The sequence below is a fragment of the Macrobrachium nipponense genome, chromosome 27 (genome assembly GCF_015104395.2).
Source record: "Macrobrachium nipponense isolate FS-2020 chromosome 27, ASM1510439v2, whole genome shotgun sequence".
NCBI classification, from domain to species: Eukaryota; Metazoa; Arthropoda; class Malacostraca; order Decapoda; family Palaemonidae; genus Macrobrachium; species Macrobrachium nipponense.
The window spans coordinates 32568361-32580619 of record NC_087216.1 but is presented as its reverse complement, the minus strand read 5'-3'; the positions used below and the strand labels follow the sequence as shown (position 1 = coordinate 32580619).

General features: G+C 46.8%; 1 protein-coding gene across 1 annotated transcript in view; it reads left to right on the top strand.

The window, feature by feature from the left end:
• The window catches only part of LOC135201003 (uncharacterized), a gene marked incomplete in the record, with an annotated part of 133562 nt that overhangs the window by 12868 nt on the left and 108435 nt on the right, over positions 1–12259 (top strand). Inside the window, 1 exon segment of the mRNA XM_064229819.1 lies at positions 12124–12252.

Here is a 12259-nt window from a genome sequence, read left to right as displayed (position 1 = left end):
CCTGTCGGAGCCAGGCTAAAGTTCTTTGCGGGTGCGTGGAGAGAGAGAGATACAGATGCTGGTCCCTCAAGATAGTGGAACAGGGGTACAAGATCCCCTTTGTGGACCCTCCTCCTCTTTCTACGACTCCCAGAGATCTTTCCCCGTCGTATCAAGGGGTGAGAACAGCAGGTTCTTTTAGATCTTTTGGATCAAATGATCGTGAAAAGAGCGGTGGAGCAGGTCTTAGACCTGGGGTCACCAGGATACTACAACAGACTTTTCCTGGTACCAAAGCAGTCGTCGGGGTGGTGGCGTCCAGTCTTGGACGTAAGCAGGCCTGAATCTTTTCGTAGAAAAGAAAAAATTCAAGATGGAAACACCTCAGTCGGTTCTAGGAGCCTTAAGACCGGGCGACTGGATGGTGTCCTTGGACCTACAGGACGCATACTTTCACGTGCCTATCCACCCTCTTTCAAGAAAGTTTCTGAGGTTTATGCTAAGGGACAAAGTTTGGCAATTCCGAGCCCTTTGTTTCGGTTTAAGCACGGCTCCGATGGTATTTACCATGCTCATGAAAAACGTAGCGAGATGGTTACATTCTGCAGGAATAAGGGTGTCCCTGTATCTCGACGATTGGCTTATCAGCATCGTCAGAAGAAAGGTGTCTGAAGGACCTTCACTTCACGTTGGCCTTGGCGAAGTCCCCCTGGGATTCTGGTCAACCTCGAAAAGTCGCATCTGACCCCAACACAGTCCACGTGTATCTGGGATTCAGATGGATTCAGTGGCTTTACGAGCGTTTCCGTCCCAGGAACGACAGCTGCAAGGCTTAGAGAGAGTTTCGGCCTTCCTGGGAAGGAAGCTTGCTCGGCGAGGGAATGGATGAGTCTGCTGGGAACATTCCTCGCTGGAAAAGTTTGTTTCCCTGGGAAGACTACACCTCAGACCTCTCCAGTTTTTCTTAGCAGACGAATGGAGAGTCAGAGAGGATCTGAATGTGACCCTTTTCATCACCAAATCGGTGAAGAACCATCTAAGATGGTGGTTAGATCCTCGGAAGTTTCGAGAGGGGTTGTCCCTAAAGCTTCTGAGCCCAGACCTAGTGTTGTTTTCCGACGCCCGGTCTGTCGGGATGGGGGAGCAACACTGGGAGGGGAGAAGTGTCAGGCACCTGGAGGGGGGAACAGGTGTCCTGGCACATCAATGTAAAGGAACTAGCGGCGGTTTTTTCTGGCGCTACAGTTCTTCAACAAAAGGTTGCAGAGAAAGTAGTCCAAGTCAACTCGGACAACACCACACCCTGGCGTAACCTAAAGAAGCAGGGAGGTACACACTCCCGTCCTCTGTTTTATTTAGCGAGGGAGATTCTGCTGTGGGCAGATGCGAGACGGATAAGGATCCTGACGAGATTTATCGCAGGAGTCCAGAACGTCAGAGCAGACCTTCTCAGCCGACAAGATCAGATCCTGCCGACGGAATGGACGTTGCACCAGGACGTCTATCGAGAGCTCTGGAGACTGTGGGGGTGTCCGTTAGTCTACCTATTTGCGACGTCGAGAACAAAGAGGTTGCCTCTTTATTGCTCTCCTGTGCTGGATCCGGGAGCAGTCGCGATAGACGCTCTGCTCTGGGACTGGACGAACCTAGACTTGTATGCCTTCCCGCCATTCAAGATCATGGGGGAAAGTAGTAAGGAAGTTCGCGGCATCGGAGGGGACGAGGTTGACCCTGATCGCCCCGATGTGGCCCGCGAAAGAATGGTTCACGGAGGTAATGTCATTCATCAATAGACCTTTCCGAGGGACCTTGCCCTGGAGGAAAGATCTACTCAGACAGCCCCACTTCGCAAGATATCACCGAAACCTCTCCGCTCTGGGTCTGACTGCGTTCAGACTATCGAAAAGCTGGCCAGAGCGAGAGGTTTTTCTAGAGCAGCTGCAAAGGCGATCGCCAATGCTAGGAGAACGTCCTCGAGAGCTGTTTACCAGTCGAAGTGGGCTTCCTCAGGGCATGGTGTAGAAAGGAGGGAATTTCCTTCTTCCACTACCTCTGTGAGCCAGATAGCCGATTTCCTGCTATTTCTAAGAAATGTACAGAAGCTGGCTGTCCCGACCATCAAGGGATATAGGAGTATGCTGTCGGCAGTCTTCCGACACAGAGGACTTGACCTGTCTGATAACAGGGATCTTCACGATCTCCTGAGATCATTTGAGACATCCAAGATACCTCAGGCGAGGCCTCCTTCTTGGAACTTGATTTAGTCCTTAGACTTTTAATGTCGAGTCCTTTCGAACCTCTACATGAAGCGTCTCTTAGGAACTTGACTAACAAGGCTCTTTTCCTAACTGCTCTGGCGACGGCGAAGAGAGTTAGCGAAATTCAGGCCATTTGTAAGAGAGTGGGCTTCAAAGGGGACAATGCTGTCTGCTCTTTGAGTCCCACTTTCTTAGCAAAGAATGAAAACCCGTCGAACCCTTGGCCAAGGAGCTTTGAAATCAAGGGTATGACAAGCCTTGTGGGCCAGAACCTGAGAGAGTCCTGTGCCCTGTCAGGGCTCTAAAGTTTTATGTCCACAAGACTAAAGAAGTACGAGGTCCCTCAGATAATCTCTGGTGTTCGGTTAAACGACCCGATATACCATTATCCAAGAACGCTTTGGCGTTCTTCTGAGGGACGTCATTAAAGAGGCTCATTCGTCTTCCACACAGATCGATTTTGAGCCTCTTGCGAGTGAAAGCTCACGAGGTCAGAGCTGTCGCAACCTCGCTTGCCTTCCAAAGGAACATGTCGATTCAAGGACATCCTTGACGCCACCTTTTGGGAGGAGCAATTCAGTATTCGCCCTCACACTACTTGAGAGATGTGAGAACGATATACGAGGACTGTTGTTCTCTTGGGCCATACGTTTCTGCAGACACAGTCTTGGGGGCTGAAGGTAGCTCTCTCCCTATCCTTTAGTTAGGTTTAGGTTAGGTTTTAGTTGTTGTGTTTTTTGGTTGTGGTGAGGCTTTGGTGAAGACCTCCCATCTCTTAGCTTAGTGTTCAGGGGGTCTTGGATAGTTGGTCAGGTGGTGGTCAGTTGCTTCGTTGCCCTCATTTGTATGGCTCTATGCTCTTGTCACATTGAGGTCACGTCCCCGTTGACAGAGCATCCAGAACGCACCAGCACTACAGGTCTCCACCTGGCTGGCAACTCTGATTAAGCACAAGCAGGCTGAAGTGACAGTAATCACAGAGTCTACTTTGCTAACAGGTGAGGAACCAAGGTGTATATCATCTACTTAATTTAAGTTTCCTACAAATCCTTTTCATACATTCAACTTACCTGTCAGATATATACATAGCTATCGACTCCGTCGTTCCCGACAGAATTTCAAATTTCGCGGCACTCGCTACAGGTAGGTCAGGTGATCTACCGCCCTGCTCTGGGTGGCAGGACTAGGAACTATTCCCGTTTTCTAATCAGATTCTCTCTGTCGCCGGCGGTATCAACATTGTTGTTACTTCCTCCTGACTAGAATTCGTTTTTCGCAAAGCTTTTGATCATCTCTCGCTGATATTTGGTGACGTACTTGGATCGTTGTTTGGCATTCGCTATCGTGGACTGTTTTTTGGACTTGGTTTTTGGAATTCGTGAATATGTCTGACTCTAGTGTTAGTTTCAGAGTGTGTGTGAATGAGGGCTGTAAGGTGAGGATTCCGAAAGCTTCGGTAGATCCTCACACTACTTGTAGTGGGTGTAGAATGGTTGAATGCTCGATTGAGAATACGTGTAACGAGTGTGAGAAATTGAGTGCACAAGAGTGGAAGAATCTAACTTCTTACTTGAAGAAGTTAGAGAAAGATAGAGAGAGGAAGGCGGCTTATAAAACCCGCAGAATGTCTGCTTCTCATGATTTACTATCTAGTTCTGTAGCTTCTTCCTCTGATAATCATGCCCATTCTGTTTCAGCCCGTTCACAAATTGCTAATCCTTCTAGTTCTGCTTCGGAAATAGCAGAACTTAGAGCTTCCCTTCAGAAAATGCAGGAAAAAGTCGCAGCATTGGAAGGTAAGGAAAGTGAATGTGGTTTCGCTAGTGATATTAGTGTCCCCAGTGTAGTGGAGGGGGCGTCTGGTCGTCTCTGCGACGCTCCCAGGCCTAGACCTCTTCCAAGCTCCCTGGCCCGGAGGAGAAGGAAAGTCGAAAGCCGTACGGGGGTTGTGGAGAATCCCCAACGATCAGGCGTCCCTTCGGCAGAATCGAGCATATCAAATAATGCCAAGGACCGCTATAGGAAAAGCGTCCTTCGAGAGTGCTTTTCGTCGTCTAGTTCGCCTTCTCCGAGAAGAGGATGGAAGGAGTCGAAACTTTCCCGTCCGCTGAAGAGGAGTATGAAAGAGCATGAACTCAATTCGAGTCCCAAGCGCTTCTCTGAAGAAGGAGCGCCTTCGGTAATAAAGAAGGCGAGAATACATTCAGACTCTGAGTCTGGAAGGGATCCTAGAGCGCCTTCCAGATCTCCCTCTCCTGATTCGAAAGACTCCTCAACCAGGAGAATATTAATGAATATGCAAGAGCAATTAGCCTCGTTAGTAGGAAACTCTTTTATAAGGAGCCTACTCGTAAGAAGGATGATAGGCTTCCTATTAAAAGATCTAAATACCGATCTCCTGTCGGGCGCGACGCACCCTTCAGGGGAGTTGTCGCACAAGCGGCCATCTCTGGGGGAGCAATGCGTTAGACAGGAGAGAAGTAAGAAAGGAAGTTACTCCTGTCAAGAGTAGGGCGCCAACCAGGAGCCAGGCTCCGAGTAGGCGCAAAGAGCCAGTACAACATTCAAGATCTTCAATCAAGCGCCAAGAGTTAGCTGAAGAGGAAGATCCTGTTAGGAGTAGAGCGCTTGTGAGACGGAAAGCGCCCCTACCGAATCAATACTCCTACTAAACATCAGACGCATTCTAAGGATCAGGAGTATTTGGAACGACGTGCTCCTACCAGGCGCCAGGAGTCGTCGGGCCTAGATACTCCTCCCAGGCGCCAGGAGTATTCTGAACTTAATACTCCTCCCAGGCGCCAGGAGTATTCCGAAGCTTATACTCCTCCCAGGCGCCAGGAGTATTCTGGACTTAATACTCCTCCCAGGCGCCAGGAGTATTCCGAAGCTTATACTCCTCCCAGGCGCCAGGAGTATTCTGAACTAATATCTCCCACCCACGCGCCAGGAGTATTCTGAACAAGATGCGCCTACTAGAAGCCAGGAGTATTCGAGGCGCTCTGCGCCTGCCAAGCGCCAGGAGTATTCCAAACACGTTACTCCTCCCAGGCGAGATACTCCTGCTGTACACCAGGCGCATTCCTCGTTATGAAGAGCCTGACACTCGTAAGAGAGTAAGAGAAGAGTCAGAAGTAAAGAAGGGAGCCTCTTCCTCCGAGCCTATCAACCCAGAAGATGCCTCGGAGGACGAAATGAAGGAAGGATCTTCTAATTACAAAGTTCTTTCGTCCCTTCTATTGGAGAATATGGAGACTCTTTGACGCCAGCTGCTCCTCCTTCTCCACGCTCTCTGTTTTCGAGCACGAAAACACACAAGTCTTCCTCTTTCCTTAAAATGAAGCCTGCTATATCTATGAGGAGGGCTCTTCAATCTCTTGACTCCTGGTTCAAGAAGAAGAAGGAGTTAGGAAGGACGGTCTTTTGTATGCCTCCCGCTAAACTTACAGGGAGGAGAGGCATTTGGTACGAAACGGGAGAGAATATGGGATTGTCTCTGTCCGTTTCAGCTGAGTCAGACTTCTCGAGTTTGGTGGATTCGTCGAGAAGGCACGCCTTGAATGCAGCGAAGGTAACATGGGGGCTTTCGGAAAACGGACCACCTCCTCAAGGGACTTTTTCACACTTTAGAAGTTTTTAACTTCTTAGATTGGTCCCTTGGGGTTCTGGCCAAGAAATCTCAGGAAAAGGAACAACTCGACCCAGAAACCCTAAATAGCATCCTCGCCTGCATTGATAAGGCTGTTCAGGATGGATCGGCTGAGGTATGCTCCCTCTTTGGTGCAGGAGTTTTAAAGAAGAGGGCGGTTCACAGTGCTTTCCTCACGAAGGCCGTCTCTCCTTCGCAGAGAGCCGCCTTATTGTTTGCGCCTCTCTCAGAACACCTTTTTCCCTCGCAGTTGGTGAAGGATATCGCGCATTCTCTGACTGAAAAGGCCACCCAGGATTCTCCTTAGACAATCTCAAGGAAGAATAGGCCTGTGGCTAGTGAGGAAAGAAAGTGGCTCGCCCAGCTCAGCAGCAGCCCTTTCGAGGAGGTCTTCCAACTAGATCGATCGCCAGAAGGAAGTCAACCGAAAAGAGGGGCAGGTCTTCCTTCCATCCCTTTAAGAAAGGGAAGTGAGAATTCTGTCCTCCAGACACCCGTAGGAGCCAGGTTACATTCTTTTGCGAAAGCCTGGGAAGACATAGGAGCGAATCCTTGGACGATGTCGATCATCAAGAAGGGGTATCGCATCCCATTCAAGGACATTCCTCCCTTGACAACATCACCGAGGGAATTGTCCGCCAGATACAGGGACCCTGTTCTGATGGATACTCTTCGTCAAATGGTGGAACAGATGTGGGACAAAAGAGCGATAGAGCTAGTGCTGGATTGCAACTCCCCGGGTTTTACAATCGCTTGTTTCTTGTAGCAAAGCCTCGGGGGGATGGAGACCGGTACTGGACGTAAGTGCGCTGAACAAATTCGTCGAACAACAGAAGTTCAGCATGGAAACGTCTGCTTCAGTCCTTGCAGCACTGCGGCAAGGGGATTGGATGGCGTCCCTAGACCTTCAGGACGCATACTTCCACATCCCGATCCACCATTCGTCGAGGAAGTACCTTCGATTTGTGTTCGAAGGAAGAATCTATCAGTTCAGGGCCCTGTGTTTCGGCCTGTCCACGGCTCCTCAAGTCTTCACGGACGTGATGAAAAATGTAGCAAGACACTTACATTTGAAAGGGATAAACGTCTCCCTGTACCTGGACGACTGGCTCATCAGAGCCAGGTCTCAAAAGCAGTGTTTGGAGGACCTGTCAACAACACTGGAATTGACAAAATCATTGGGATTGATCGTGAACCTCGAGAAGTCTCAGATGATCCCCAGCCAGAACGTGGTTTATCTGGGGATTCAGATGGATTCTCGGGGTTTTCGAGTTTTTCCATCTCAAGAGAGAATAAAGAAAGGCTGTGCCACAGTATCGAACTTTCTAGGGAAAGAGCGCACTTCAGCGAGGGAATGGCTGAGCCTTCTGGGAACCCTTTCCTCGCTCGAACAGTTCTTTCTCCTAGGAAGATTACATCTTCGACCGCTTCAGTTCTTCCTGAGAAGAAGTTGGAGTTGGAAGACAGGACAGCTCTCGGACACGTTTCCAATCTCGGAAGAAATAAAACATCATTTGAAGTGGTGGTTGATTCCATTAAAGGAAAACAAAGGAGTGTCCCTGCAAGTACGGAACCCAAGCCTGACATTGTTTTCAGACGCCTCGGAGTCGGGCTGGGGGGCAACATTGGGATCCAAAGAAGTGTCAGGCACCTGGTCTGCAGAACAGGTGTCATGGCACATAAATTGCAAGGAGCTCTTAGCAATTCACCTGGCGCTAAAGAGCTTCGAACACATAGTCAGAGGCAAAGTCGTACAGATAAACTCAGACAATACGACAGCTCTGGCTTATGTCAAGAAACAAGGAGGGACGCACTCTTTCGCTCTGTACGAGCTAGCAAGAGATCTTTTGATTTGGGCGAACCAAAGGAAGGTAGTTCTTCTAACAAGGTTTGTCCAAGGGGAGAGGAATGTGAGAGCGGACAGATTGAGCAGGAGGTTCCAGGTCCTTCCCACAGAATGGACACTCCACTCAGAAGTCTGTCAGAGCCTTTGGCTCCTTTGGGGGAAGCCTCAAATAGATCTCTTCGCCACATTCCTCTCCAAAAGGATAGACACGTTTTGTGCCCTGGTGGAAGATCCCCGGGCTTATGCAACAGACGCCTTCCTCCTGGACTGGTCAGGGATAGACGTTTACGCTTTTCCCCCGTTCAAGATACTGGGGGAAGTAGTCAGAAAATTCGTGGCATCCGAAGGAACCAAAATGACTCTGATTGCTCCGTATTGGCCAGCTCAAATTTGGTTCACAGAGGTGATGGAGTGGACGGTGGACTTCCCCAGATCTCTTCCAAACAACCCCACTTCGAGAGGTACCATCAAAATCTACCCGCTCTTGCTCTGACTGCCTTTCGACTATCGAAAGACTTGTCAGAGCGAGAGGGTTTTCTCGCCAGGCAGCAAGCGCAATTGCTAGAGCCCCGCCAGATCATCTACTAGGCGAGTGTACCAATCGAAGTGGGAAGTTTTCAGAAACTGGTGCAGGTCGAAGAAGCTGCCTCTTCCAGTACCTCTGACCGAAATTGCGGATTTCCTTCTGTTTCTTAGACAAAAGTCGCATCTCTCGGTACCGACTATTAAGGGGTACAGGAGTATGTTGTCAGCAGTCTTTAGAAACAAGGGATTAGATCTAACGAATGATAAGGATTTGCACAACCTCATTCGTTCCTTCGAAACTTCAAAGTCACTTGAACCTAAGGTTCCAAGCTGGAACTTAGATGTGGTGCTTAAATTTCTATCCTCAGAAGAATTCGAACCACTACACACTGCTTCTTTTCGTAACATTACTAGAAAGTGTTTGTTTCTGATGTCTCTTGCAACGGCAAAAAGGGTCAGTGAATTGCACGCCCTTGAATCAAGAGTTGGCTTCAAAGGAGACTCTGCAATTTGTTCATTTCAGTCTCTCTTTCTTGCCAAAAACGAAAACCCTTCGAATCCCTGGCCCAGGAGCTTCGAAGTGAAAGGACTGTCTAGTTTGGTGGGCAGAGAGGCAGAAAGATCCCTTTGCCCAGTTAGAGCTCTAAAATTTTATCTGGACAAGAAGAAGCAGTTGGGGGGTTCGCAAAGAGGTCTTTGGTGCTCAGTAAAAGACCCCAAGAGAGCAATGTCCAAGAACGCCTTAGCCTTCTTTGTTAGAAGTGTCATTGTGGAAGCTCATAAGAATTGTTCAGATGATTCTTTTAATCTTTTAAGAGTGAGAGCACACGAAGTTAGGGCAATCGCAACCTCTGTGGCGTTCCAAAGAAATATGTCACTCAAAAACATATTGGACGCAACTTATTGGAGATGCAACTCTGTGTTTGCATCCCATTATTTAAAAGACGTGCGAGTTACGTACGAGAAATGTTTTTCTTTAGGTCCGTTTGTGTCAGCACAGACGGTTCTGGGTAAAGGAGAAAGCACCAATCCTTAAACTGTGTACGTAACCCTCTTGTCGGATGTGTTCTCGTGTTTTCGGTAATGGGAGTGTCAGTTGTCGCACAAGCGGCCTTCACTTCGCTTCATTTGAAAATCGAGTGACATCTGACTTTTAGAGGGGTACAAAATTTTTGTTTTTGTATGTATGAGTTTCGAGTTTGTGGTTGTTTGCTAAGAGTTTGGGGATAACTCTAGGCAATCTTAGAACTAGCACGGGTTAGGATCGGGTGATCGGGATTGGTTGTGTGCTCCTTAAATAAATGCGTGTTGTCATATAAGCGGATGTGCTCCCATTGACAAACGCCAGTTAGGTTCTGTCGAGTAAGTGGAAGAGACCCCATCGACAGATCCACAAGAACTCTTGGCCACAGATCACTATCTCGCTAAGGCTCTTGAGATGAAGCAGACTCCTGGGCAGTAGCCACGAAGTCTTCCATCTAAGAAGGTAGGAACTAAGGTTTATTTATACCTACAACATATGTTGTTTACCTGTCTAGTCAGTTAGTTAGCTGTCTCTTGCCCTCCACCAAAGGGTGTCAATCAGCTATGTATATATCTGACAGGTAAGTTGAATGTATGAAAATGACATTGTTATGATACAATAAAGTTTCATACATACTTACCTGGCAGATATATACAATTGAAGACCCACCCAGCCTCCCCGCAGGAGACAGGTGGAAGAGAGAATCTGATTAGAAAACGGGAATAGTTCCTAGTCCTGCCACCCAGAGCAGGGCGGTAGATCACCTGACCTACCTGTAGCGAGTGCCGCGAAATTTGAAATTCTGTCGGGAACGACGGAGTCGATAGCTATGTATATATCTGCCAGGTAAGTATGTATGAAACTTTATTGTATCATAACAATGTCATATTCTGTCTCTTCCCACCATCCGAAGGTGGGATTCAGCTATATATATATCTGCCAAGTAAGTTTCATGAACAAAATGTTATTGTTATAATACAATTAAGTTTGTTCATACTTACCTGGCAGATATATATAATTAAGTGCCCACCCACCTCCCCTCAGGAGACAGTGGCACTGATAAAATATGAATAGAAAATGGGAATGGTTCCTGATATCCGCCTCCCAGCGGCGGGAATGGGTACTACCACCTGGCCGCCCACTGCGTGTGCCGCGAGTTTTGAAATTCTGTCGGACTTCGGAGAATACAGCTATATATATATCTGCCAGGTAAGTATGAACAAACTTAATTGTATTATAACAATAACATTTTTATGGTTTTCCTTAAATTTTTTATGTGTTTTCGTAAAGTTAAGTGAACGTACGTACGTACGTTATCTGCCGTTTGTCCTCCTCCTCCTCTGCCGCCACTATCGGAGATAGCCTCACTCGAAAGGTAAGCTTCCACATTTTACGTTACAGTAATAATATTTCTTGTACACTAATATACACTTTATTTACAGGTTTTGGATTTTTATTCTTAATTTAGGTATTGAATGGTCCAAATTGTTGTAGTATTTCATTGTTTATAGGTCAATTTAGCTTTATTATGAAATTTAATGGGGTGTTTTTGGAGGGCTTGGAACGGATTAGCCATTTTACATGTAAAATGTGTTCCAAGATACGAAAAACTCATTATACGAAGAAGGCCTCCTCGGAACGGATTAATTTCGTATCTCGAGGTACCACTGTAATTACACTGGATCCCTATGCTCCAGCATAGAACAAAGGGAGATTGACCAGAAATGTTTGATATAGGACCAGGTATTTTTGAAACCTCTTATGATATGTACAAGCAGTCCCTGGTTATTTGCGGACTCGGTCAATAGCAATCCGGTTTTATGGCGCCTGTCTAGTGCCATAAAATCAGCTATTTATGGAGCCATAACTCACCGAATTCTGGCTTTGCCATCTGTGGCAGTCTCCGCCTCCATGGAAGCAGCACAATGATCATCGACATGAAGAAGGAAGGTAGCCATCAGCAATCGGTCTCCATCCTGAAAAAAGCAAGAGCAAGGTAGTCGAGTGAAATCACTGGAAAGGGGCTTCAGTTTAATGGCTTCAAAGTCTAAATAAAATTCATTCAACTTCTCCAGTGGAACTGTCAGGGGTTAAGAGCAAAATGGGAAGAACTAAGGTTCTCTTATCAGACGTGTCTCCTGTATGTACAGATTTGCCGGAGACTTTGATAGGTCCAAGCCTACAAGAGTATACATACCATCTTTCCCCTTATAACGTAAATAGAGGAAACATGGTGGTGTAGCGTTATACTATATTCGTAATGACACCCCACAAAATCCTATTAGTATCCATTACTCTGCAAGTGATAGGTCTGCTGATCCATTTACAAAGAAAATCTATGGTATGCGCTCTGTCTACCACCTAGTGAAGCCTTTCCCACTGATGAATTTGAATCTGTTATCCAACAGCTATCACATCCTTTGTTATTATGGGAGATATGAATAGTAGAAACACTCTTTGGGGTGATATCATTACCAATTAAAGAGGAAATTGTCTGTGCTCCATCATAGAAAGTGAAAATGTTGGAATCCTCAACTCAGGAGTCTACATATTTTCATGTTCGAATGGGCACAATGTCAGCAATTAACTTAGTCTCAATATGTATTGATGACTGCCTTATCAATTTCAGTTGGAGTGATGAATGATCAATTTATCAGTGAACATTTTCCAATAGTAATGAATGTAGCTTCAAATCCTCAATGTTCAAGGTTACCTAAATGGAACATTTGTGAAGCAGACTGGATAGCATTCCAAGAACACAGCTTAATGAATTATTCAGCTGATGACTTCCCTCTGGAGATCATGCCCTTGATTTTTTCAATACTTACAATTATATTTTCAGCCGATCTTCAATCAATACCTAGGGCCTCAGGTATATTTATCTGCCGACCAGCCACCTGATGGACTTGTGAATGCCAGGAAACTCTTAGAACTATGAGATCAGCTTTCATCATATGTCACAGATGAAAATGTGAGTA